This window comes from Erpetoichthys calabaricus, chromosome 3, assembly GCF_900747795.2.
Source record: "Erpetoichthys calabaricus chromosome 3, fErpCal1.3, whole genome shotgun sequence".
In the NCBI taxonomy this organism is placed as follows: Eukaryota; Metazoa; Chordata; class Cladistia; order Polypteriformes; family Polypteridae; genus Erpetoichthys; species Erpetoichthys calabaricus.
In genome coordinates this window covers 289028025-289053678 of record NC_041396.2, presented here as the reverse complement: position 1 = coordinate 289053678, position 25654 = coordinate 289028025, and the positions used below count along the sequence as shown (strand labels likewise).

At 41.0% G+C, this 25654-nt stretch overlaps 2 protein-coding genes across 3 annotated transcripts in view; one reads left to right on the top strand and one right to left on the bottom strand.

The window, feature by feature from the left end:
• slc48a1a (solute carrier family 48 member 1a) overlaps positions 1 to 25654 on the bottom strand; it is a 1064469-nt gene that overhangs the window by 100101 nt on the left and 938714 nt on the right. The window lies entirely within an intron of this gene.
• LOC114644657 (vitamin D3 receptor A) overlaps positions 6583 to 25654 on the top strand; it is a 177549-nt gene continuing 158477 nt past the window's right edge. For both annotated transcript variants that reach the window (XM_028792701.2, XM_051924361.1), the window contains exon 1: positions 6583 to 7393. The gene's annotated coding sequence lies outside the window, so the exon portion shown is untranslated. The remainder of the gene's footprint in view (positions 7394 to 25654) is intronic.

The window sequence follows — 25654 nt, the reverse complement described above, 5'->3', positions numbered from 1 at the left end:
GATCTTTCTGTCCCAGACATATGCAAACACTCATGGCGAACCTCTGATCTTCTTGCACATCGTGTATCATTTGTATTTCCGTTATAAGATAAATCAGTTCCATTCTAAATTATTAATTATTCATATACTGTGTTTTAACTGATATTAATAACTAGATGGGGTACTTATTTCAGTTTGTTTTCTCCTTTCATAGGTTAATATCAATACCAATTTTATGCTAGTACTGTATTGGTCATTGTGTTTTAATACTTATTTTTAATCGCTAATTATTGGATTACTGTATTGGGTATAATTTCAAAAAAGCTATGTTTACGAAAATTGAGCAAAAATTAGTCACAGACCCTCCACCACTAACACACATCAATCTTTGCCATTTTCACATCATTTGATTTGCAGTCTGATGTGTATAAAAACTGTTGAGACATCACATCATTTTTAACTCCATTTTAAAATGTTCTTAAAAAGCATGTATTTAATGTCTACTAACACATGGAATGGAATTATGTTATCGCTATTACTTTTAAATAAGACTTGTTGTTACAAAACTATTGAATACATACAAATGTAATAACTGACTCTTGGATGAAGTAAAAAATATGTGAAATGCTTCAACTTCCATAGTAGTTAACTTAGTTACTGAACACACCTACATGTTATGTGTTCATTATTTAACATGTTGATCTGTGGTAACAATTGAGATTCATTTGTGTTTTACCTTTTTTTACATTGATATCTGTGTTTATGTATGCAGACAATGTAAAGTTTAATAAGCTATTATGTTTTAGTAGTAAGTATGTACAGTATAAGTGTTCTGAGTCTGTACTCAGTCAAAAAGTGCAGTCCAAGAATGAATTGCACTTAACAGAATTAAAGAATGAACAGTATTGAATTGAATTTATTTATAGGTTCCTTGTGCACTTTATTGATTGACTGAGGTGTTTATCTGTTTTTTTTTTTTTGGTTTTATTCAAAATGTGACTTCCTGATTGGAGGGTTATTCTGACTACCTCATTGCTTTCTAGCTTGACTAACTGATTGATTCAAAGTTTAACTCACTGCTACTTAACTGATTAACCAAGAGAAACAGTTTTATCTTGTCTTGACTTTGTCTTGAATAATAAGCAATTAATGAGCTCATGTGCTTCCTTAAATATTATGGAAGACTAGCCAAGCCAAAATTAAATACAACCTAACAAGTAAAATACACTGAAATTCAATGCTCATTCATGTCACATATTCCATTATGGCGTGATTTTTTTTCCATGTCATTTTTAAAAAGAAATCAAATGATTCATTGCTTTACAATATGGTACACACTGCATTAATTTCCACAACAACACATTAACTGCACAAAGATTTAAATAAATCAAATGACCAATCAGTGTCAATACATGTGATAAGAGGAGTCACCATTACTGCGTAATTCCAAACATGGCAATGTGTTCTCAGTCAGCATTTAGAAATACATGATCTAAAATCAAGTTGCACAATGACACTGCAAAATGCTGCTGTAAAGAAATCGGGATTTATATCCTGGAATTGCATGCATGAAATTTGCGTGTTCTCCCTTTGTGCACTTAGGTTTTCCATGGGTGCTCTGGTTACCTTTCACAGCCTAGACATGTTCAGATTAGGTGAAATGGTGTTGCTAAATTGGCCTGTGTGTGTGTGTGTTCACCCTGTGGTGGACTGGCATCCTATTGAGGAAAGTTTTATGTTTGCTCCTTCCACTACATGGGAGAGAAGCAGGCAGTCTGATGTCCCTGTTCAAAGAAACACATAATTCTGGTGTTGAAAGAACAACAATGAATAAAACTGATTTTATTTTTATGTGTGCTGCTGTTGCGCTATCAAGCAAACACCTGCCCACACAGGGTTATGCACTGCTATCGGATAACTCCCAGAGATTTGTGTTTTAAAGTCATGCGGTGTATGTGTATGTGTGCTCTGTCTGTGTTGTTGTGGCACATCCTATTTCACATGAGAGCTATTGGATTCTAAATTTTAGGTGTTGCTGTTTCAATTTAGGCAGTTCATAGCAAATATATTTCCCTGGGAAGTGGGTAGTTGCTTTCAGTTTACTTAACATTTGGATCTATATTGTCATATGATGTTGATGTTAGAGAGTATCACAATGATCTAAAGCCAACTGAGACAAACCAGACAGCAGCATTTCATTGTTTGATTTTTTTTCTGACAGAACAGCGTGTGAACATACGCATCTCACTAGTCATTAGCAAAATAGGGACAGACATTGTTAGTCAGCTAAGTTCATCTTAATATTTAAGAAGTCTACACACATAAAGGAAAATTCTGAAATGACCCCACCAGACTTTTCATTTTTCATAGGTATAATTAATTTACACAACACACAGATTAGTAATTTAAGAAAATTCTTCCACCTGAAACAGCATACATCAACATTACACAAACATAAACTACACACCACTTAACCTACATATTGTACTACAGACAACATCACAGACGAAATACCAACCACACAACTTAAAACACAAGCATCCATCCATCCATCCATCCATCCATCCATCCATCCATCCATCCATCCATCCATCCATCCATCCTCTTCCGCTTATCGCGGGGGCAGCAACTTGAGCAGAGATACCCAGACTTCCCTCTCCCCAGCCACTTCTTCTAGCTCTTCCAGGAGAATCCCGAGGCGTTCCCAGGCCAGCCGGGAGACATAGTCCCTCCAGCATGTCCTGGGTCTTCCCCAGGGCCTCCTCCCGTTTGGACGTGCCCAGAACACCTCACCAGGGAGGCGTCCAGGAGGCCTCCTGATCAGATGCCCGAGCCACCTCATCTGACTCCTCTCGATGCGTAGGAGCAGCGGCTCTACTCTGAGCCCCTCCCAGATGACTGAGCTTCTCACCCTGTCTTTAAGGGAGAGCCCAGACACCTTGCAGACGAAACTCATTTCAGCCGCTTGTATTCGCGATCTCGTTCTTTCGGTCACTACCCATAGCTCATGACCATAGGTGAGGGTAGGAACATAGATCGACTGGTAAATTGAGAGCTTTGCCTTGCGGCTCAGCTCCTTTTTCACCACGACAGACCGATGTAGAGCCCGCATCACTGCAGACACCGCACCGATCCACCTGTCGATCTCACGCTCCATTCTTCCCTCACTCGTGAACAAGACCCCGAGATACTTGAACTCCTCCACTTGAGGCAGGATCTCGCTCCCAACCCTGAGGGGGCACTCCACCCTTTTCCGGCTGAGGACCATGGTCTCAGATATGGAGGTGCTGATTCCCATCCCAGCCGCTTCACACTCTGCTGCGAACCGATCACGGCATGATGAAGCAAACAGGACAACATCATCTGCAAAAAGCAGTGACCCAATCCTGAGTCCACCAAAACGGACCCCCTCAACACCCTGGCTGCGCCTAGGAATTCTGTCCATAAAAGTTATGAACAGAATTGGTGACAAAGGGCAGCCCTGGCGGAGTCCAACTCTCACTGGAAACGGGTTCGACTTACTGCTGGCAATGCGGACCAAGCTCTGACACCGGTTGTACGGGGACCCAACAGCATTCCCCGAGGGACCCGGTCGAATGCTTTTTCCAAATCCACAAAACACATGTAGACTGGTTGGGCGAACTCCCATGCACCCTCCATGACTCTGCTAAGGGTGTAGAGCTGGTCCACTGTTCCGCGACCAGGACGAAAACCACACTGTTCCTCCTGAATCCGAGGTTCGACTATCCAATGGACTCTCCTCTCCAGAACCCCCAAATAGACTTTTCCAGGGAGGCTGAGAAGTGTGATCCCTCTGTAGTTGGAACACACCCTCCGATCCCCCTTCTTAAAGAAGGGGACCACCACCCCGGTCTGCCAATCCAGAGGCACTGTCCCTGATGTCCATGCGATGTTGCAGAGACGTGTCAACCAAGACAGTCCTACAACATCCAGAGCCTTGAGGAACTCTGGGCTTATCTCATCCACCCCCTGGGCCCTGCCACCAAGTAGTTTTTTGACCAACTCGGTGACCTCAGTCCCAGAGATGGGGGAGCCCACCTCCGAGTCCCCAGGTTCTGCTTCCTAATTGGAAGGCATGTTAGTGGGATTGAGGAGGTCTTCGAAGTACTCCCCCCACCGACCCACAACGTTCCGAGTCGAGGTCAGCAGCGCACCATCCCCACCATACACAGTGTTGACACTGCACTGCTTCCCCCTCCTGAGACGCTGGATGGTGGACCAGAATCTCCTCGAATTCGTCCAAAAGTTGTTCTCCATGGCCTCCCCAAACTCCTCCCATGCCCGAGTTTTTGCCTCAGCAACCACTGAAGCCGCATTCCGCTTGGCCTGCCGGTACCTATTAGCTGCCTCAAGAGTCCCACAGAACAAAAGGATCCTGTAGGACTCCTTCTTCAGCTTGACAGCATCCCTCACCGCCGGTGTCCACCAACGGGTTCGGGGATTGCCGTCACGACAGGCACCGACCACCTTACGGCCACAGCTCCGGTCAGCTGCCTCAACAATAGAGGCACGGAACATGGCCCATTCGGACTCAATGTCCCCCACCTCCCTCGGGACGTGGTCGAAGTTCACGCCAAGTGCCAAGTGCACATATGAACACCCCTATGCTGGAACATGGTGTTTGTTATGAACAATCCGTGACGAGCACAGAAGTCCAATAACAAAACACCACTCTGGTTCAGATCGGGGGGGGGCATTCCTCCCAATCATGCCCTTCCTGGTCTCACTGTCATTGCCCATGTGAGCATTGAAGTCTACCAGCAGTATGAGGGAGTCCCCAGAAGGTATGCTCTCTAGCACCCCCTCCAGGGACTCCAAAAAGGGTGGGTACTCCGAACTGCTGTTCAGTGCATACAAACAAACAACAGTTAGGACCCATCCCCCCACCCGAAGGCGGAGGGAGGCTACCCTCTCGTCCACTGGGGTAAACCCCAATGTACAGGCTCCAAGTCGGGGGGCAATAAGTATGCCCACACCCGCTCTGCACCTCTCACCGGGGGCAACTCCAGAGTGGTACAGAGTCCAGCCCCTCTCAAGGAGATTGGTTCCACAGTCCAAGCTGTGCGTTGAGGTGAGCCCGACTATATCTAGCCGGAACCTCTCAACCTCGCGCACTAGCTCAGGCTCCTTCCCCTTCAGGGAGGTGACATTCCACGTCCCAAGAGCCAGCTTCTGTAGCCGAGGATCGGATCGCCAAGGTCCCCGCCTTCGGCCACCACCCAACTCACACTGCACCCAACCTCCTCGGCCCCTCCCATAGGTGGTGAGCCCATGGGAAGAAAAAAAAAACACAAGCATAGACTCAGAAAACATTGCATAGCAGCCTTCCTCATGAATTTGATAAGCCTTGTCTGGATAAGATTGCGTCAAGTAGCTGGCCAAGCCGTGGTGATATTTTTGGAGATGCAGAAGGGTTTATGCAATCCATACAAGATCAAGTTATTAACATGAAGAATTACAGAAAATGTATTGTTAAGGATGCTAAGATTACGGATAGTAGATTCAAAAACTTTGCTTCCCGGGTCCTCCCTGTGTGGAGTTTGCATGTTCTCCCCGTGTCTGCGTGGGTTTCATCCGGGTGCTCCGGTTTCCTCCCACAGTTCAAAGACATGCAGGTTAGGTACATTGGCAGTCCTAAATTGTCCCAAGTGTGTGCTTGGTGTGTGTGTGCCCTGCGGTGGGCTGGCACCCTGCCCGGGGTTTGTTCCTGCTTTGCACCCTGTGTTGGCTGTGATTGGCTCCAGCAGACCCCTGTGACCCTGTGTTAGGATATAATTGGACAATGACTGACTGACTTTTGAGTTTTATTTTAAATATATACAGATCAGGTGAATTGCTAAATTGGCCCTAGTGTGTGTTTGTGAGTGTGCATGTGTTCACCCAGCCCCATTTAAGGATTGTTCCTGCCAGGTACTTACTGGGATTGGCTCCAATTTCCATGTGAACCTGCTCAGGATGAGCGGATTTAGAAAATGGATAGATGGATATTATAAGCATATGTGCCCTACCATCTTTTATGTTGAAAATCGCAATTTAAAATGAATGGATTGTAAAGATGTATGTCTTTTGTAAACTTGTACAGAACTTTGAATCTGTGTTTTAAATGGCATCCATCGAATCCTCATCCCATTTGGTTTTGAAAGCGTTGTCCATTCGCTCAAGTTTCTGCTTCTGTTTCTTTTTATATTATGAACTCAAATAAGAATTCACTTTAAAACTGGGATCTCGAGCACAGCGCCATTTGCTTGAATTATTTCTTTTCTCGTGAGATTTTGTCCGCGCGCCAGACCATTCACAAACTGGATTAATCTGCCTCATCCTTCTGGACAAATTTTTCAGCGTCGTGTCTTCTTTAAAAGAACGAGTTGTTTACCTCTCTGGGGACTAGTGACGTCACGCCACACCTCACCTTTCCGTAATAGGGGCGAGGTGAAATTTTCGCGCGGAATATCCTGTTTTGCAGCCAATGGAGAAGTTAAATTGTTGACGTTTGCTCCAATGATTGGAGACCGAAGGCGGGAGCGTTACGGCGGGGCGGAGCGACCTCAAAGTGACATGTGTCAAAGTGAATGAGAGGGAGGAGGGAAAGTTAGAGTTAGAAACTGTGTAAGCTTTTGTGGCTTTACTCAGGGACACGCGTTATTAATTTGAAATTACTGTATTTTATTCGTCACCACACTCCTTCTCTGTAGGGAGGCGTAGTTCGATAACTCGAAGAGCGGATTGGATTTCTAGACCCCCTCACGAAATCAGGCAGAGGGAAGAGGCGGGAGAAGAGGAGGAGGAGGAGGGAAAGAGGAGTAGACGACAGTCATGTAGTTTTGGGGGCGCGCCTGAGCCTGACCTGTTGCAATAATGTTACGCTCCCCAAAAATAGCAAAGGCAGGGCGGTGGAGCAGAGCTCTGGCAAGGCACGCCTGAATTCTAGGAACTGACATGATTGGTGCGTGGCTGTGTCCGCCTATGCTAAACGCCTCGTTAGTTTAATTTGTATCATTTGTACAGTTTTGAATACTTGTTGAGATTTTGCACTTCGAAGTTTCCCTTACGTACTGGGTTGTTCACTGTGCGACAGCCCGGGGAAATCCCAAGTTTCAGGAGCTTTCATTGTCAGTTCGCCGAAGTTCATCCCTTCCAATCTGTAATTTGAGTTTCATCCTCGCACGTCCGCCAGTCGCGAATGCAAGTGACAATCTGCCGAGCAGGTCAGCAAACGAGGGACGCGGTTTAACTGAGGACTCACACTGCTTCTTCGGGTTAACTTTTTCGTTTTGTTTGGACCTTGGAAGAATGCGAGAAATCTGTCTCTGTGTATTCATGTGCATATTCTGAAGCCACGAAGAAGAGGACACCAGAACTCTTGAAAGAAGGAGAGGTTATAATTGTGGGGCAGGTAGGACGAGCTTCCGAGTTACAGTATGTTTTTATTCTGTTTGATTAACAAGAAGATATATGCGGCAAGGTGTATTCTTAGTTTACTGAATATTGCTAGTCAGGATGGCTGTTTAACCCTCTGTCCCAAGTGTCCGGACAATATGAAGGTCTTTTGTGTCACGTGAGTTTTTGTTACATATACCTGTCTCTGGATTTCAAATTAGTATTTTCATTATAGCGTTCTTAATTATTTTTACAATTGAAATACACTGACAACAGAAATCTGTACCTTACCATTTATGTTATTTTCAATGTAACAAAAATGCTCCACATTATAGTTCATAACATACAAACATTTTATATAGCGCCTTCCAACGCGAACATGGTATCAGACTTTGTTTAAAGCGAAGCAGCGAATGAGGAACATGTATCCTTGAACATTCCAAGTAGTTCCCATCGTTTAATGAAACAGACACAGAGGCAGAAACCCATCATGGGTCGAATTCTTTATTTTTATGTTAGTATACGAGGTGTGTCAATTTCATGACGATAACGGAGCGGACTGAAGTGTCTCACCTTTCAACACGTAGTATTATTGCGTACAGTGAAATTAAATGACTAGTGATAACAAAAAAGGTTTTCGATGATCCAGTCTTATTTTTTTTGTATCTCACTTTTAGAGTTCAAGGGCTCATTTGTTATTTGTGACAGGAACAATGTAGTTTTCCTTCACATTTGTTCTTTTAATATAACATTAACGAAAAATAAAACGGCAGTTAAAATTATTGATATTATGAATAAAAATAAATATTGCACACAATAAATAAAGAGACAAAGAATGCTTAATGGAATTACAATGAAATAATGGGTGTTTTATATGTAGCTGTTCATAATTGATGCAGTGGCCTTTTGGTGTCATGCAATGCCTTGCTCTTTTTAACATCCATCCATTTCTGAACCTTCCTATCCCTCTTGGGGTTCGTCTCTGACAGTGTCTATACTGACAGCATCGTGTGCAAAGCAGGAAACAATCCATGAATGAGGCATCACAGTCGCAGATATGTTTTATGCTGTATAGTGTTCGTCACTGAGAACACAACTAATGGTACATACATTTTAGCAATTACCCTTTATTTATAAGTTTAGTAACCAGTAATTTGTATCACATACTGTAGCTCACACTGAACATATAGACAGAGTTACACAATAAACATGTATACTATAGAAATTTGGTGGAGTATCATCCCATGCTTTTGTTGTCTTTGCTACTACAAATGAGTTTATTCTGTATTTGTCCTCTGTGATCCACAAGAGTGCCTTGAAAGAGTTCTTGAAAAAAGTAGTACAAAGGTAAAGAGGGAGATTCCGGATGGTGGGAGTGTGTTGCAAGACTTCAATGTACAGATTTTCATTTAATAGATTATGGAGTATGTGAGAGCCTAAGATCCTGAAAAAGTAAATGAGAAAACGTGAAGAAAATCTTTGGGATATTGCATTTTCCTAGAATGATCTCACTTTAATGCTTTTACAAAAGTAAAAATGATATAGTGTTTGAGAATGTTTATCTCACTGTGCAGTGAACACTTTTTATATAGTACCTGTGCTTGGGAATGGATAGCAAATGTTTTCTTAAGTATTCAAAAAGGTGCATGTAGTCACATAGCATAATATTTTCAAACCTTCTGAATCAAATTCTTTGTGATATGGGGCTGAAACCTATTATTGCAACAAATGGCTCAAGGCAGGAACCTTCCCTGGACTAGTAGCCGGATCAGTACTATGTGTACATTGTGTCAAGTATTTTACCAGAGTTTTAAAAGATAAGATAGATTGTTTTATAACAAAAATGAAATCATTTAAAAGGTGGTAAAACAGAAAAAATGACAATTTTAAACAAGGTTTTTAATGGAATGGTTCAAAAGGGGAGCACAATAAATCAATCTATGATGATAATGAACAAAACCAATCAAGAAAAAACAAGTTGTCCATCCATCCATCCATCCATTTTCCAACCCGCTGAATCTGAACACAGGGTCACGGGGGTCTGCTGGAGCTAATCCCAGCCAACACTGGGCACAATGCAGGAACCAATCCCGGGCAGGGTGCCAACCCACTGCAGAAAACAAGTTGTTCATACTATATATAATATGTATGTATATATAATATATAGCCAGTATGTGTCAGAGGAAAAGCAAGAAACTTGAAAAGGTGACCAAACTGGAAGAAAGCATCCACATATTATTAATCAAAATGAAGAAGACAATCTCCAGAGTTGATCCAGTCTAGGAGTTAACATTAGAAGTGTCCTTCCTGCCCAAACCTCTTGGCAGTCAGGACTAAAAAGTTAATTTTCTCAGTTAGAAATTGAGCTCCTGTCACATTTTGGTTAACACAAATTACGGCAAATCCATCAGCGGAGAGCACTGTACTGTTTATATCCTGCTGTAATTACTTTTTAATTCATCTAGCACTATTTATAATTAAAGTTATAAAATGGTAGGATTCAGGTGGTGCTTCTTGCTTGACAGTGATCTGTACTGATGACCTTTGACACATTGAACACAGTGGTGTGCTGTTCACCTAAAGTAGGTGTTTGCCATTAGTTTTGTTTTTATAGTACATATCATCACAATGAAGGTTTTGCATCTTTTTTTTTTTTTTGATATAGTACCATTATCTTACACAGCATGTTGGGAAAACAAGATTGAAATTGTTTTGCCTGGGGTGTAAACTTTTTTTGTTCTTGTAATGTGCTACTTTAAAGTTGGTAGCAATTTAAGCACACAAGTCCTTGCTACACAAGAAGAAGGTGCGAACTCCATATAGACAGTGGCCATACTGGGATGAGAACCCAAGGCTGCTCACCTGTTGGCAGGCACTTCAAGTATGTGATATGTCTAACAACACACAAGAATTCTGTGAAACGTTTCTCAAAAACAGAATGAATTCACTTTGTGCAAAGATGTTTGGTATGAATTTCCAGCAAGAAACTTTTTTTTGTTTCCCTAGTTGTGAAATTTTTCACTTCTTTTTGTCTTCTTTTCTTTCTATTTCATAATACTTATTATATTGGATATTATTGCATGTGTCCTATTAAATTGAAACAATGTAATGTGTCTACTGCAGAGGGTGCCAGACTGAAAAAGAATCCAAAACCGCTAATCTTTCTGACCAGAAGTCAATGTGTACTTTATGTGAACAAGATGTTTATTTGTTGAAAGATGATGAGTGATGCTCATTTGTACCAAGCTTGGATGTAACCAGAAGGATCTCAGAAATCAACATGTACAGCACATTTTCACTATAAGTGTCTTAATGTGTAGTATCGTGTCGATTGTCTTTTTTTTTTTTTTTTTTAATTGTTGTACTACCATCTGGTCTGTGTGAGAAATGCATGGAGGAATCTAGTGATATTTACCGTTTAATAAGTAAATCACAGGGAATTTATTAATATCAGTATTAATTACTGTATAGGGCATTGTTTAGTCGTGCTTTATCAAGTCAAGTTAACAAAGTGCATTATCCTGCCACTAAAGTAATTTGAGTTCATCAAATAACAATTTTGGAAAGGCATGGCAGTGCAGTGATGAAAGTTTTTTTTTTCCAAGTCCACAAAACACATGTAGACTGGTTGGGCGAACTCCCATGCACCCTCCAGGACTCTGCTAAGGATGTAGAGCTGGTCCACTGTTCCGCGACCAGGACGAAAACCACACTGTTCCTCCTGAATCCGAGATCCGAGGTTCGACTATCCGAGAGACCCTCCTCTCCAGAACCCCCGAATAGACTTTTCCAGGGAGGCTGAGGAGTGTGATCCCTCTGTAGTTGGAACACACCCTCCGGTCCCCCCTTCTTAAAGAGGGGGACCACCACCCCGGTCTGCCAATCCAGAGTCACTGTCCCTGATGTCCATGCGATGTTGCAGAGACGTGTCAACCAAGACAGCCCTACAACATCCAGAGCCTTGAGGAACTCCGGGCATATCTCATCCACCCCTTGGGCCCTGCCACCAAGGTGTTTTTTGACCACCTTGGTGACCTCAGTCCCAGAGATGGGGGAGCCCACCTCCGAGTCCCCAGGTTCTGCTTCCTCATTGGAAGGCATGTTAGTGGGATTGAGGAGGTCTTTGAAGTACTCCCCCCACCGATCCACAACGTCCCGAGTCGTGGTCAGCAGCGCACCATCCCCACCATACACAGTGTTGACACTGCACTGCTTCCCCCTCCTGAGACGCTGGACGGTGGACCAGAATCTCCTCGAAGCCTTTCCGAAAGTCATTCTCCATGGCCTCCCCAAACTCTTCCCATGCCCGAGTTTTTGCCTCAGCAACCACCGAAGCCGCATTCCGCTTGGCCTGCTGGTACCTATCAGCTGCCTCAAGAGTCCCACAGGACAAAAGGGACCAGTAGGACTCCTTCTTCAGCTTGACAGCATCCCTCACTGCCGGTGTCCACCAACGGGTTCGGGGATTGCCGCCACGACAGGCACCAACTACCTTACGGCCACAGCTGTGGTCAGCTGCCTCAACAATAGAGGCACGGAACATGGCCCATTCGGATTCAATGTCCCCCACCTCCCTTGGGATGTGGTTGAAGTTCTGCCAGAGGTGGGAGTTGAAGCTACTTCTGACAGGGGACTCTGCCAGACGTTCCCAGCAGACCCTCACAACACGTTTGGGCCAACCAGGCCTGACCGGCATCCTCCCCCACCATCAAAGCCAACTCACCACCAGGTGATGATCAGTTGACTGCTCCACCCCTCTCTTCACCCGAGTGTTCAAGACATGTGGCCGGAAGTCCGACGACACGACCACAAAGTCGATCTCGAACTGAGGCCTAGGGTGTCCTGGTGCCAAGTGCACATATGGACACCCCTATGCTTGAACATGGTGTTCATTATGGACAATCCGTGACGAGCACAGAAGTCCAATAACAAAACACCACTCGGGTTCAGATCGGGGGGGCCATTCCTCCCAATCACACCCTTCCAGGTCTCACTGTCATTGCCCACATGAGCATTGAAGTCTCCCAGCAGTACGAGGGAGTCCCCAGAAGATATGCCCTCTAGCACCCTCTCCAGGGACTCCAAAAAGGGTGGGTACTCCAAACTGCTGTTCAGTGCATACGCACAAACAACAGTTAGGACCTGTCCCTCCACCCGAAGGCAGAGGGAGGCTACCCTCTCGTCCACTGGGGTAAACCCCAATGTAGAGGCTCCAAGTCGGGGGGCAATAAGTATGCCCACATCCGCTCGGCGCCTCTCACCGGGGGCAACTCCAGAGTCGTACAGAGTCCAGTCCCTCTCAAGGAGATTGGTTCCAGAGTCAAAGCTGTGAGTCGAGGTGAGCCCGACTATATCTAGCCGGAACCTCTCAACCTCGCGCACTAGCTCAGGCTCCTTCCCCTTCGGAGAGGTGACATTCCACATCCCAAGAGCCAGCTTCTGTAGCCGATGATCGGACCGCCAAGGTCCCCGCCTTCGGCCACCACCCAACTCACACTGCACCTGACCTCCTTGGCCCCTCCCATAGGTGGTGAGCCCATGGGAAGGGGGTCCCACGTTGCCTCTTTGGGCTGTGCCCGGCTGAGCCCCATGGGTGTAAGCCCGGCCACCAGGCGCTCGCAATCGAGTCACACCTCCAGGCCTGGCTCCAGAGGGGGGTCCCGGTGACCCGCGTCCGGGCGAGGGAAAATGCCGTCCAAATTTTTTATTCATCATGGAAGGTTTGTTGAACCGCACTTTGTCTTATCCCTCACCTAGGACCAGTTTGCCTTGGGTGGCCTTACCAGGGGCATAAAGCCCCGGGCAACAGAGCTCCTAGGATCATTAGGACACGCAAACCCCTCCACCACGATAAGGTGGCGGTTCGAGGAGGGGAATAGTAAAAATAATACTGATAATATTAATGAAACCATATATGAATTGCACCACCATGCTGCATAAAAACAGTTATTCATAAAAATAACATGGATGGCAACCATCTCCCAATCACCTACCTTTCTTAAAATTAACAAATTCCTCATATCTCCTCATCTTGTATTTTTCTGGCAATAAAATCTGAACAGAATGTGCAAGAGCTTGAAGAGATGCATATTTGGAAGGTGATGTATGGGAAAAAAAAATTAAAAAGGCTTATTTTAATTATTGCTAAAACGGTGGCTCTCAAACTCAGTCCTAGGCCACATTATGTGGCTACAGGTTTTTTATTCCAGCCAGTTTAACAACCAGTAAGTCATTTTACTTCTAACTGATCTCATTTAATTTAATTGAGTGGTCCTTTTTTCTAATCTCGTACACTGCATTCACAAAATGCATAGCATATTTGAAGATATTTAGAATATCTGAATTTCTCTACAACCTTAAATGCTTAACTCTGTTTTTTGTTTGCATTTTTCTATGTAATTTGCTCCCTTAATTGCATCCTAATAATGGCAATTAAAAACAAAAATTAAAATTCTACCGCAAACTTTTCGTCAAGCATCAGTCACCGTCTTTCCTAAACAAAATAAGGATGTATTACAATGTGCATCATGCAGACCAATTTCACTTCTGAATAATGATGTTAAAATACTCTCCAAAGTCCTAGCTAGAAGGATGGAGGAAGTGCTGCCTTCAGTAATATCACAAGATCAAACTGGATTTATTAAAGGCCGACATTTAGCGTTCAATCTTCGACGCCTTTTTAATGTAATATACTCACCCGCAAAGTCAAATATCCCATAGATTTTATTATTCTTGGATGCAGAAAAAGCATTTGATATGATTGAATGGAACTACCTTTTCACTACATTGGAGTAATTTGGGTTTGGGCCAAACATTTGTGCATGGATTAAATTACTGTATATCAATCCAGAAGCTTCAGTTTGTATTAATAACATTAATTCAGACTACTTTAAACTAGAACGTGGTACCAGACAAGGATGCCCTTTGTCACCACTACTTTTTGCAATCGCCATTGAGCCACTAGCAGTTCACTGTTGAAATGCTTATGAGATAAAGGGAATTATCAGAGAAGAAATGTAACTTTCCAGCAACACATTTCTTTCACTATCTTCAAATTAGAAACTTTGTTAAACAGAACCTACCCAATTTCCCTCATCTCCCACCTCCCTCTATGCTGGAAAAAATACTCATCAGTTTCAAGGACTTAGACAGAATCTCTGCAATATATAAAACCATTTTACAGTCCCTCCCTTTCAAAGATCCAAGAGGATCCTCAACATATCAGAAAAGGAGTGGAAGGTAGTAATGCAGAGAATCCACTCGAGCTCCATATGCGCAAAGCATACAATTACTCAACACAAAATTATATATCGAGCACATCTGTCTTGCTTAAAATTATCCAAAATGTTTCCAGGGCAAGATCCAACCTGAGAACGCTGCAATCAAGTTCCAGCCTCACTGGGTCACATGTTCTGGGCCTGCACCAAACTAACATCATTTTGGACCAAGATTTTTAAATGCCTTTCAGACAGCCTTGGTGTCACAATCCCTCCTAATCCACTAACAACTGTGTTTGGTGTACTTCCAGAGGGGCTTAAAGTGGAGAAGGACAAACAAACTGTAATTTCCTTTACTACACTATTGGCACGTAGACTTATCTTGCTCAACTGGAAGAATCCTAACTCTCCCCTTTTAAGTCAATGGGTAACTGATGTTATATATTATTTGAAATTGGAAAAAATAAAATTCTCACTTAGAGGATCTGTGCAGAAATTTTTCCAAATCTGGCAGGATCTAATCAATAACATTTTAGAATAAGCTTTTAAAGCACTTTTTTGTCTTCTCCATTTATCTATATTCACTTATTACTCAATCTATTTGCTTATTTTTACTAGGTTTAAATTTTATTTTGCTGGCCATGCTCTCTTTCTCAGGGATGGGGGTTAATTTGTTTTCAATCCTTTTCTTGTAAAATTGATGTATTTGTATGGAATGTTGTGTGATTTCAATAAAATCAGTAAAAATTAAAAAAAAATAATAATAAAAACAAAAATTAACAACAAACAGAACAAACATCTCAGCAAACAGTACTGAATGTTGAAAGGCTGCATCTACTTCAGTGTCAACCCCATTAATCTGCTCCTTAGAAAGTCCATCCATTATCCAACCTGCTATATCCTAACTACAGGGTCACGGGGGGTCTGCTGGAGCCAATCCAGCCAACACAAGGTGCAAGGCAGGAAACAAACCCCGGGCAGGGCACCAGCCCCACCGCAGGGCACACACATATACACACACACACTCACACACCAAGCACTTACTAGGGAAAATTTCGGATCGCCAATGCACCTAACCTGCATGTCTTTGGACTGTGGGTGGAAACCGGAGCACCCGGAGGAAACCCACACAGACACGGGAGAACATACAAACTCCACGCAGGGAGGACCCAGGAAGTGAACCTGGGTTTCCTAACTGCGAGGTTGGCAGCGCTACCCACTGCACCACCGTGCCACCCCTTAGAAAGTCATGAATTAAAAACAAAATGAAAATCATGATGATGATGGAAATCTTAAACATGTTAAAACACTAAATTATCCCCTTGTAAATGCTTGATACATTCTACTAAAAAAAAAAAAATACCAAACTTAGACTTGCAATCTCTACATTGACCCCAAAACACAGAGAGAGAGAGGTTAGGAGCATGCACTGATACAGCACATTGCCGCACCCACCACATGACAAACCACCTTAGGACCCCAGATTCGGACCAGAATGCAGCCATGCAACTGGTGACACCTCAGCACCAAGGATGTGAGGTTTTTTTATGATGGCTGGAGTGCCAATCCCTTCACCAACCCAAAAAACCAAACTAGAAATAACAACTTGCTCAAGTAGACTAGGAGTCCACTTAAAAACAGAACATGATTGGAACAAAAGCCTGCTGCCACATGTAGTCCCTAGGACTGAGTTTGAGATCCACTGAGCTAAAGGACAGTAAAGCTCCAAATTATTAGATTTTATTTGTCAAATGTTTTTCTAGTGATTCAGGATTTCCTAGTTGTTTCTTGCTGTTGGTTTAGGTTTCCAGAAGTCCCACTCCCACCCCAGATGCTGGCTGGAGTAATGTGGGCACATAAAATGTATGGATCTTCAACCTAGAAAGGCAAAAGCACAGAAAACAAGTAAAAAAAAACCTGAAATACTGGTAATTGAGGCCTGAGTGGAAATTGTTTGCCAGGTTGACGTCTTTTGCTCAAGTGAATAATAACAGGCCAGGAGATCAAACCACTGATAAGCTAGTGGTGCCTTGTCTGCTTTATGAATAATCTCTAATAATGAATTAACTGGAAATGTTACCATGTGACTGAGTGGGAGCCTTGAATCATTGGTGACCAGTGGGCTGTGACACAGGGGTAAAATAGATGTTTTAAAATCATACATTGGTTAATTTCTGTATGAGGGACAAATTGAGGCCCACTGAATGTACATATTATTTTAGATATCTTTACTGATTTTTTCTTTAGCCAGATCTGCACAGAAAAAAGGTAAACAGTTTATTTTTTCATACAAGCGTAACAGTATGGCATTGGCGAGAAAGAGGAAATTGGATTAATTTACTTTTAAATTATTTTTAGAAATTTGTACAGCATGTGGCTGATGTGATTTACATTTTGTGTGAGTGTTTGTAATGCAGTCATTGAAAACACTGTTCAACTTCTACGTGGTCACTTTGAGAGTCATCATGAAGCTTTTCCTTAACAATGTGAATGTGAGTTAAATCAGGACCTCTGTGAATTCTGTTTCTCTTGCTTTATGTATCTATGGCAACAGGTGCTCCCACTACCCAGGTATCTTGGAGCTATGTCATATGTTGTGCCTGTAGTCTGGCTACATTAAGTAAGATGAACATTTTGGAATTTTAAAGTCCTTCAGGCGGCACAAGGATTTTTTAGTTACTGCCGTCTATAATCCTCGCTAATTTATGAGGCTTGTAGTGAAAGCAGCCAAAATAAGCATTTTAGCATTTGATTTCTTGGTTTGGTTTCACTTTTGCAGGGAGGTGTAAAAAGCTATCTTTTACCTTTTGAGAGTGTAGCCTGCAAAGGCACTGGACTGTAAGCCATGAAGTTGCTACTTCAATCCTAATTTCAGTGTATGACCCTAAATAAGTCATTACTTCTGCCTGTACCCCAGTTGTTAAAAAATGATTAGTTGTACTTGTAACATGCCTTTGGGTGGTGTATACAATAGAAATGTGCTATATGGGCTTAAAGTGGAGAAGGACAAACAAACTGTAATTGTCTTTACTACACTATTGGCATATAGACTTATCTCACTCAACTGGAAGAATCCTAACTCATCTATGTTAAGTCAGTGGGTAACTGATGTTGTTATATACTGTTTGAAATTGGAAAAAAAAAAATCAAATTCTCACTTCGAGAATCTGTACAAAACATTTTCAAAACCAGGCAGGATCTAATCAATAACATTTTCGAATAAACTTTTAAATTGAGGAAGCAGATTCTCTCCCCTCTTTTTTATTTTATTTATTTTTATTAATTTATCTATTTACTTATTTTACTAGTTTAAAGTTTTACTCTGCTGACCTAGCTCTCTTTCTCATGGATGGTGGTTGATTTTTTTCAAACCTAGTTTTGTTAAAGTTGACGTGCTTGTATGGAATGTTTTTTTTGATTTTAATTAAAATCAATAAAATGCAAAAAAAAAAAAAATGTACTATGTTATATATAAACGTCTACACGTGGTAGTGTGTGTGTCTGCCCAGCCCGGAAGTGAGAGGTGGAGTTGGGGTAAGGGCTGCACCTGTGAGCAAACAGAAAACTCGCTGAGCTGCTAATATAAAATGCTGCTGCTGGAGTATGTGAATTTCCCCTGGTGTGTGGGTGTGTTTGTGTGTGTCCTGCGGTGGGTTGGCACCCTGCCCAGGATTGTTTCCTGCCTTGTGCCCTGTGTTGGCTGGGATTGGCTCCAGCAGACCCCCGTGACCCTGTGTTCGGATTCAGCGGGTTGGACAATGGATGGATGGATTAATAAAGCTATCTATCTATCTATCTATCTATCTATCTATCTATCTATCTATCTATCTATCTATCTATCTATCTATCTATCTATCTATCTATCTATCTATCTATCTAATAACACAAGCAAGGCCAGCACGTCTACAAAATGAAACCGAAGAAAGACAAAATTGCTTAGCCGCTTATATCGGCAAAGCGGTATCCCTTTTACTTTTCCTCCCGCCGCTAATACACAAGCTATGCGAGCACATCGGCAAAACAATTCCTCCTAGGAGAGAGATGCCCAGAGTAGTTCCTTTCAATTACCTGACATCTCTACATTTCAATTTTGTTTCTGATGATTTCAGTAGTTTTTAGGACCTGGGCGTTTTACAGCAAGGGCTTACACAGCTAGTATGAAATAAAGATGCAATGCCAATTTAGAGTCATCAGTTACCCTTCAGTGCAGGTCTCTGGCTCTCATGTCCTCTTGTACTCTGAATGTCTTCTCTTGGGCACCAATCTTTAATATACTTGTGCTATTATTAAACTGAATTGTAGCTTTCTAATTCCAGGACAAAGTTAAGGTGCGAGACAAGTTAAGAGGATAGCTCCAAATGTTTGGCTTTTGCAGTGCCAGCTAAAGGTGCTGTCTTTTGGCTGTATGACTGTTAAAAGCCCACTTCATGATCAGTCTGTTAGTGGAACACATGAGTGTCCATTTATCAAAATGGGTTATAACCCAACCCATACCACATGGTATGTCTCAGTAGTATGACACCGGAACTGAGTATAGCCTGATAAAAGTACCGCCCAACCTGAGATGGCAAGCCAAGCTAGAGGGGTTTGAACTTCCTGAAAAATGTAAATCTGTCAGTGGGCCCTGTTTTTAATTTACCTAACTGTGTAGTGAAGGCTGACCTCTTTGTTTAGTTTTCTCACCCAAATATCTAATTGATCTGCTTCCAGGATACTCAAAAAACAGTTCATGTTCCTGTTTGTTTGTTTGTTTCAGTTGCTCGCTTTGATTTTTTTTTAATATTTGGCATTATTGAAAAAATGTACTTTTGAATATATGTAATGTTTAAGTGTATATTTCAGTTCATAATTTTATTTCTCTGTGTATGTATATGTGTGTATATGTATATATATATATATATATATATATATATATATATATATATATATATATATCGTGGCGCAATGTTAGGGGCTTCGCCTCTAGCGCTGACATCCGAGGTTTGATTCCAGAGAGGGAGTGCAGTAGAGTGTGTACACCTGATGAGCCCAGAATTAGGGCGAAACACGTGTCGCGTACTCTTTGCATTATTTGACAGTAAACTATTTCAACCATTCTATGATCGCTTCTCACAACTGAGGGCATCGTGGCGGATATTAGCCGACCTGCTGACCAACCACAAGCGTTACCTGGTAGGTAACCACCCATACAATCAGATTGTGATTCAGACTACGAATGCCGTGAATATATATATATATATATATATATATATATATATATATATATATATATATACACACACATACAGTGCATCCGGAAAGTATTCTCAGCACATCACTTTTTCCACATTTTGTTACGTTACAGTCTTATTCGAAAATGGATTAAATTAATTTTTTTCCTCAGAATTCTACACACAACACCCCATAATGACAACGTGAAAAAAGTTTACTTGAGATTTTTGCAAATTTATTAAAAATAAAAAATTTGAGAAAGCACATGTACATAAGCCCCAACAGAATCATAAGACAAGGTAGGTGAGAGTAGACCGCTTTTGTGATGGATGCCTTACAGGACAACAGCTTTAAGCATAGCTTTTGAAGTTTGATCAATGGCTACCACTCATCCTATCAGACCTGCAGCTTGAAGTCTTCTATTCACAGTTGAAAGTGACACTTGCTTAATTTGACCACTGTCTTGTGAACCATAAGCTGTGTGCTCTCACAAACTTGTCTTTTGATTCTGCTGTGGCTCTTGGTCAGCCAGACCTGTTCCTGTCAGAGTGTCCTCCAGTTTCCAAGTTCTTTTTAAATGCAAATGGCTCGGGCTGACACTGTGACTTTTTTTTTTTTTTTTAAGTAATTTTTTGAAAGGAAAGGCCTACTCTTGTAGTTGTAATAGTCTGTTTACTTTCCTTTGGTAATTGCATTTTTCTTACCATTATAATTGTAATATACAGTGCGATATTATCTAAAGATAAAGGGGTTGTAAGTAATCAACAAACATTTTGACACCTGTAGGATTTGTTTGTATTGACTTTCAAAGCTTTATTAACTGCTGTTGTTGCAGAAAAGTCTCAGTTGTTAACCCACTACTTGTTCCCTGAAAAAGGCTCTTTTGTATAACTCTGAAAATTATGTTTTGAGTTTTTGGTAACCTAATCTTTTTAAATATGGTAGTTTACTTCTTTTGCCTTAGTACCATTTAAAGTTACTCACTGGACTGCTTAAATTTCAATAAAAACCGAAAACAATTGCAGGTGTTGTGTACAGTGTATACATTGTAATATAAATCATATTGTGTAGAGTCATTGTTCTCACATAGAGAGTACAGTGACTTTATTATTAATAATAACTAGGGGGCTTCGCCCCCTGCTCGCTTTGCTCGCCAACACCTGTGTTTGGTTTTCCGGATACACACTTTTAAGATTTTTTTTTTCTTTGAATTGTTGCTATTTCATTAGTTTCACTTTTATTTCAGATCTTATGTTTAAAACAATATTTGGAATCTTTCGTGTCCCAATATGCTGAATCTTTTAAATGAGGTCAGTGAGACATGTGTTTAATGACTTTGTACCATAATTCAGGATAGATTTCTCTGTTTGGAATTTCAGCACAGACAAAACGATCGACATTATCAGCAGTTAATTATTTTTTTTGCAAAGTAACCAATAAATGCATGTGAGGTAAAACACATTTTTGAAATTCTCTGACTTCAAAGCCTTACAATATTTACATACTTCTGATGTGTCACCTATGTCCATATATTCGATCTCTATTCACCTTTTAGCTATTTCTCCAAGTAAAAATTTCTTTTTTGCGCTAATTTGATGTCTACTTTCTTTGTTTTGACACTGTCTTTTTTTTCTGCTTTCATATTCTGTATCTTGCCCTGTATGTGTTTCGCGCCTACATTTTTTTTGAGTCTTTTGAATTCCAGTTTTCATTACCTCCAACCTGCTCTGCATGTGTTTGGCTCCTTTGTTTTGTAACCTTTATATGATGTTTTACTTTGTTTTCTACTGTCTTTTATTTCTGACCTCGCTTTGTCCTGCTTTTTTTTCAATGACAACTGGTCTGTGGTGATTATTTTCCCTTTTTCGAGTAATAATTTCTGTTTGTTTGCGTTACTGCGATCTTTACTTTCTTTTTTTTATACTTTCTAATTTTCCTACTTTCATATTCTTTAACTATCTCCACATTTGTATCGTGCAAACGTTTTTTTTTTTTTTTTGAGCCTTTCGAATTCCACTGCTTTCATAATCTGCTCTGCATGTGTATAGCGCCAACGTTTGTGAATGTGTTTATGAAGTTCTACTTTGTCTTTTACTCTGTCTTTTAATTCTGAGCCCAATTGGACGTGCTTTGTTTCAGTTCCACTTGTTACGGGCTGATAATTACTTTCTTTATTTTCTGAATTTGCACCTAGGTTATTTTTTCTTTTTTGCTCTTTTTTCTCTCCAGCGTTTTGAGTCTCTTTTCTTCGCACTGCTTTCTTCTTCGTTTATTCATTGACGTTTCATTTATAACATATTGTCCTTATACGCTTTATATACGCTGAGACCCTGGATTTGTGTGTGCTCAAATCCTTCACAAACTGAATATTTTGCTGCCCCGTTGTCTTATTTGATAATGATCATAAGTAGGGCATGTCTTGCAAGAATCTCATGTTTTGCATCATTTCGAGACGGTCCTGGGTCAATCTCTTGGCACAGTGTCTGATGTTTAAGGTCCTCGCGGGTCTTTTAACTGTCTTCCGTGATCTTAACGTGACGATCACGTCTCGACGCCCTACTGTTTCTCTCCAGGATTATTTTTTATAATAGAGAGATAATAATACTTTACATTTATATAGAGCTTTTCTCATTACTCAAAGTATAATCAAAATGTAACACAATGCCACATTCCAACTCTGATTACCTCAAAACTTTTGTCTTTTTTATGGAATGCCTGTATGTGTTACATTTTTCTATGCATGTTTATATATTATTATGGGTTAATTATTATCACATATTCAGAGTATGGTGAAATTCTTACTAGCATGTGCTGCTCAAAATTTTAGCACTCCGTGACGCCATGATTGGTGAATTGTAACAACCGTCCTCCAAAGCATGCTGTATATGTTCAGTGTCTACTCTACATATTCTTATGTGTCTATATATGCTATACATTTAGTATGTGTTTTTGTGCTTATATGTATATGTGTAGACATCTTTTATTTATTTATATATAATTTTAAAGCTGTTTGTGTTGGATAGATGTCAGACACTGTACATTTCAAGTTCTGCTTTAAGCTAATATAAACTTTAGAATTATTTTTCTTTATATAGACAGGCACAGATTCACTGAATACTGTAATGAATCAAGTTGTGTAGTAGATGGAAGTAGGTTGAGGACCCTTACATCTTTGCTTTATATTAAAAATGTTCTTATCTCCATATGTGTAAATATATACTCACTGACCACTTTATTAGGTAAACCTGTGCAACTGCTTCTTAACACAGAAATCTAATCAGTCAGTCGCATGGCAGCAACTCATTGCATTTAGGCATATAGACATTGTCAAGACACCCTGCTGAAGTTCAAACTGAGCAACAGAATGGAAAAGAAAGGGGACTGAAGTAACTTTGAATGTGGCATGATTGTTGGTGCCAGATGGGCAGGTCTGAGTATTTCAGAAACTGGTGACCTTCTGGGATTTTCACACGCAAACATCTCTAGGATTTACAGAGAATGGTCCAAAAAAGGTAAAATATCCAGTGATCTGCAGTTCTCTGAGTGAAAATGCCTTGTTGGTGTCAGAGGTCAGATGAGAATGGCCAAACTGGTTTGAGTTGATAGAAAAGTAACAGTAACTCAAATAACCACTTGTTACAACCAAGGTATGCAGAAGAGCGTATCTGTACCTTGAAGCAGATGGGCTACAGCAGCAGGAGACCACACTGGGTGCCACTCCTGTCAGCTAAGCACAGGCAACTGAGGCTACACGTTGCAAGGGCCCACCAAAATTGGACAGCAGAAGATTGGAAAAAAGTGGCTTGGTCTGATAAGTCTTGATTTCTACTGTGACATTTGGATGGTAGGGTCAGAATTTGGTGTCGACAACATGAAAGCATAAATCCATCCTGCCTTGTATCAAAGGTTCAGGCTGGTGTTGATGGTATAATGGTGTGCGGGATATTTTTTTTGGCACACTTTGGGCCCCTCAGTACCAGCTGAGCATCGTTTTAAATGCCACAGCCTACCTGAGTATTGCTGCTGACCACGTCCATCTCTTTTTGACCTCAGTGTACCTATCTTCTGATGGCTACTTCCAGCAAGATAACGTGCCTTGTCACAAAGCTCAGATCATCACAAACTGGTTTCTTGAACATGACTATGAGTTCACTGTACTGAAATGGCCTCCACAGTCATCAGATCTCAAATCAAGAGAGCACCTTTGGGATGTGGTGAAACAGGAGACAAATCTGCAGCAATTTCTTGATGCTATCATGTCAAAATGGACCAAAATCCCTGAAGAATGTTTCCAGCTCCTTGTTGAATCTATGCCATGAAGAATGAAGACAGTTCTGAAGGCAGAAGGTGGTCCAGCCCAATACTAGCAAGGTGTACCTCATAAAGTGGCTGGTGAGTGTATCTATGTAGTGTATAGGTCCATATACTGTGTAATATGCAGTATGTGTGTGTGCATATATAAATACACTGTGTGTGTGTGTTTGTATGTACAGTGGCATGCTGTAAACTCCATATGTGTCTCACTGGGAACAATCTGAACAAAAAATGTTGGGTTAGTGAAGCAGCAGCGGTAACTACACAACAAATTTAAAAACAGTTTAATCCGTTGGAAAACTGCTAAATAGTGCATCACTAAAATGTAGAGCTTTGACATTTTTATTACTGGGAATAATTAAAACATATGTTCCTATTGCCCACCATGGCTTGTGTGCAGTCCAGAATTGTTTATATTTTTTCACCCACTGCTATATGTGTAAATAGTGGCATTCTGCAAACCTGAACTGAATAAGCAGGGATAGATACCAGAAAAATTCATAAGTTTTAGACTATTACTTGTATACTCTTGTCTGATTCAGTATTAATGTAATTTGCTAAAAGAAAAGTAAACTCCCTAAAAAAACAATTGAGTAATATCTTTGTAATCTGAAGGAAAAATGAGAAACAAAAACATTAGGTTGTAAATAAAATCCAAGAAAATTACACTGGAAATAAAAAATAGTCTTGAGCCGTTGTTACAAATAAAATTCATGATGGAAGTCTTTTATTAGCACTGGAGCTGGTAGAGCCTCAGTGTACTCTTGTTTAGTGCAAGATGACAGACTGATCTATCTCTAACAGAATAGCTTCTTTTATGAGTTAGGTTAATTTGCATCACATAATGTAAATATATTGTAGACCAGTTGCACCAGTCAGCGCACAGATAAATGATATATTTTCGATGCATTTTCAACATTATCTAAAGGGCAAATGATCTCACTTCTAATTTAAATTTGCTGGTACAAATGTGAAGGTGACCACGTTAAACAAGTAAGCACAGGTTCAAGCACTACAGAAAATATTCCTGCACAGAGAAAAGAATAAAAAATGCATCACAACATACCTGGAGTAAAGAGAATGGTGACTGAATTTGTACGCTACTGACAGATGGGAAGAGAGAGACAGTAGCTAAGTTTCCATCCAGTTTTTTTGCGACGTTTTGTTATCGACAAACAGAATATACGTAAAAAAAATGTGCGAAATTTGCTGTCTCCAGCCTGTTTCCATCAAACTGGCTTTTTATCGATAAAATGGTGTGCGTGATGACGTCATCCCCCCCCCAAAACGAACTGTCGCATAACTTTTGTTGTATCGCGAAAAAAATCTGCCCTTGAGCCGTTTCCATACATAATTTTATGTATGTCGCAAATTATCTACCTTTTGTTTTCCACGTTACACCCCCTCCACTAAACAAAGAAACAAAGAAATGGAGAGATTATTCAGACAGTTTTTTGAAATTTGCCAGCTTACTGTTATTTCAGTTTCACAAATAATTGGAATTGTACATAATATCCGAAGATGACAGCAGAATG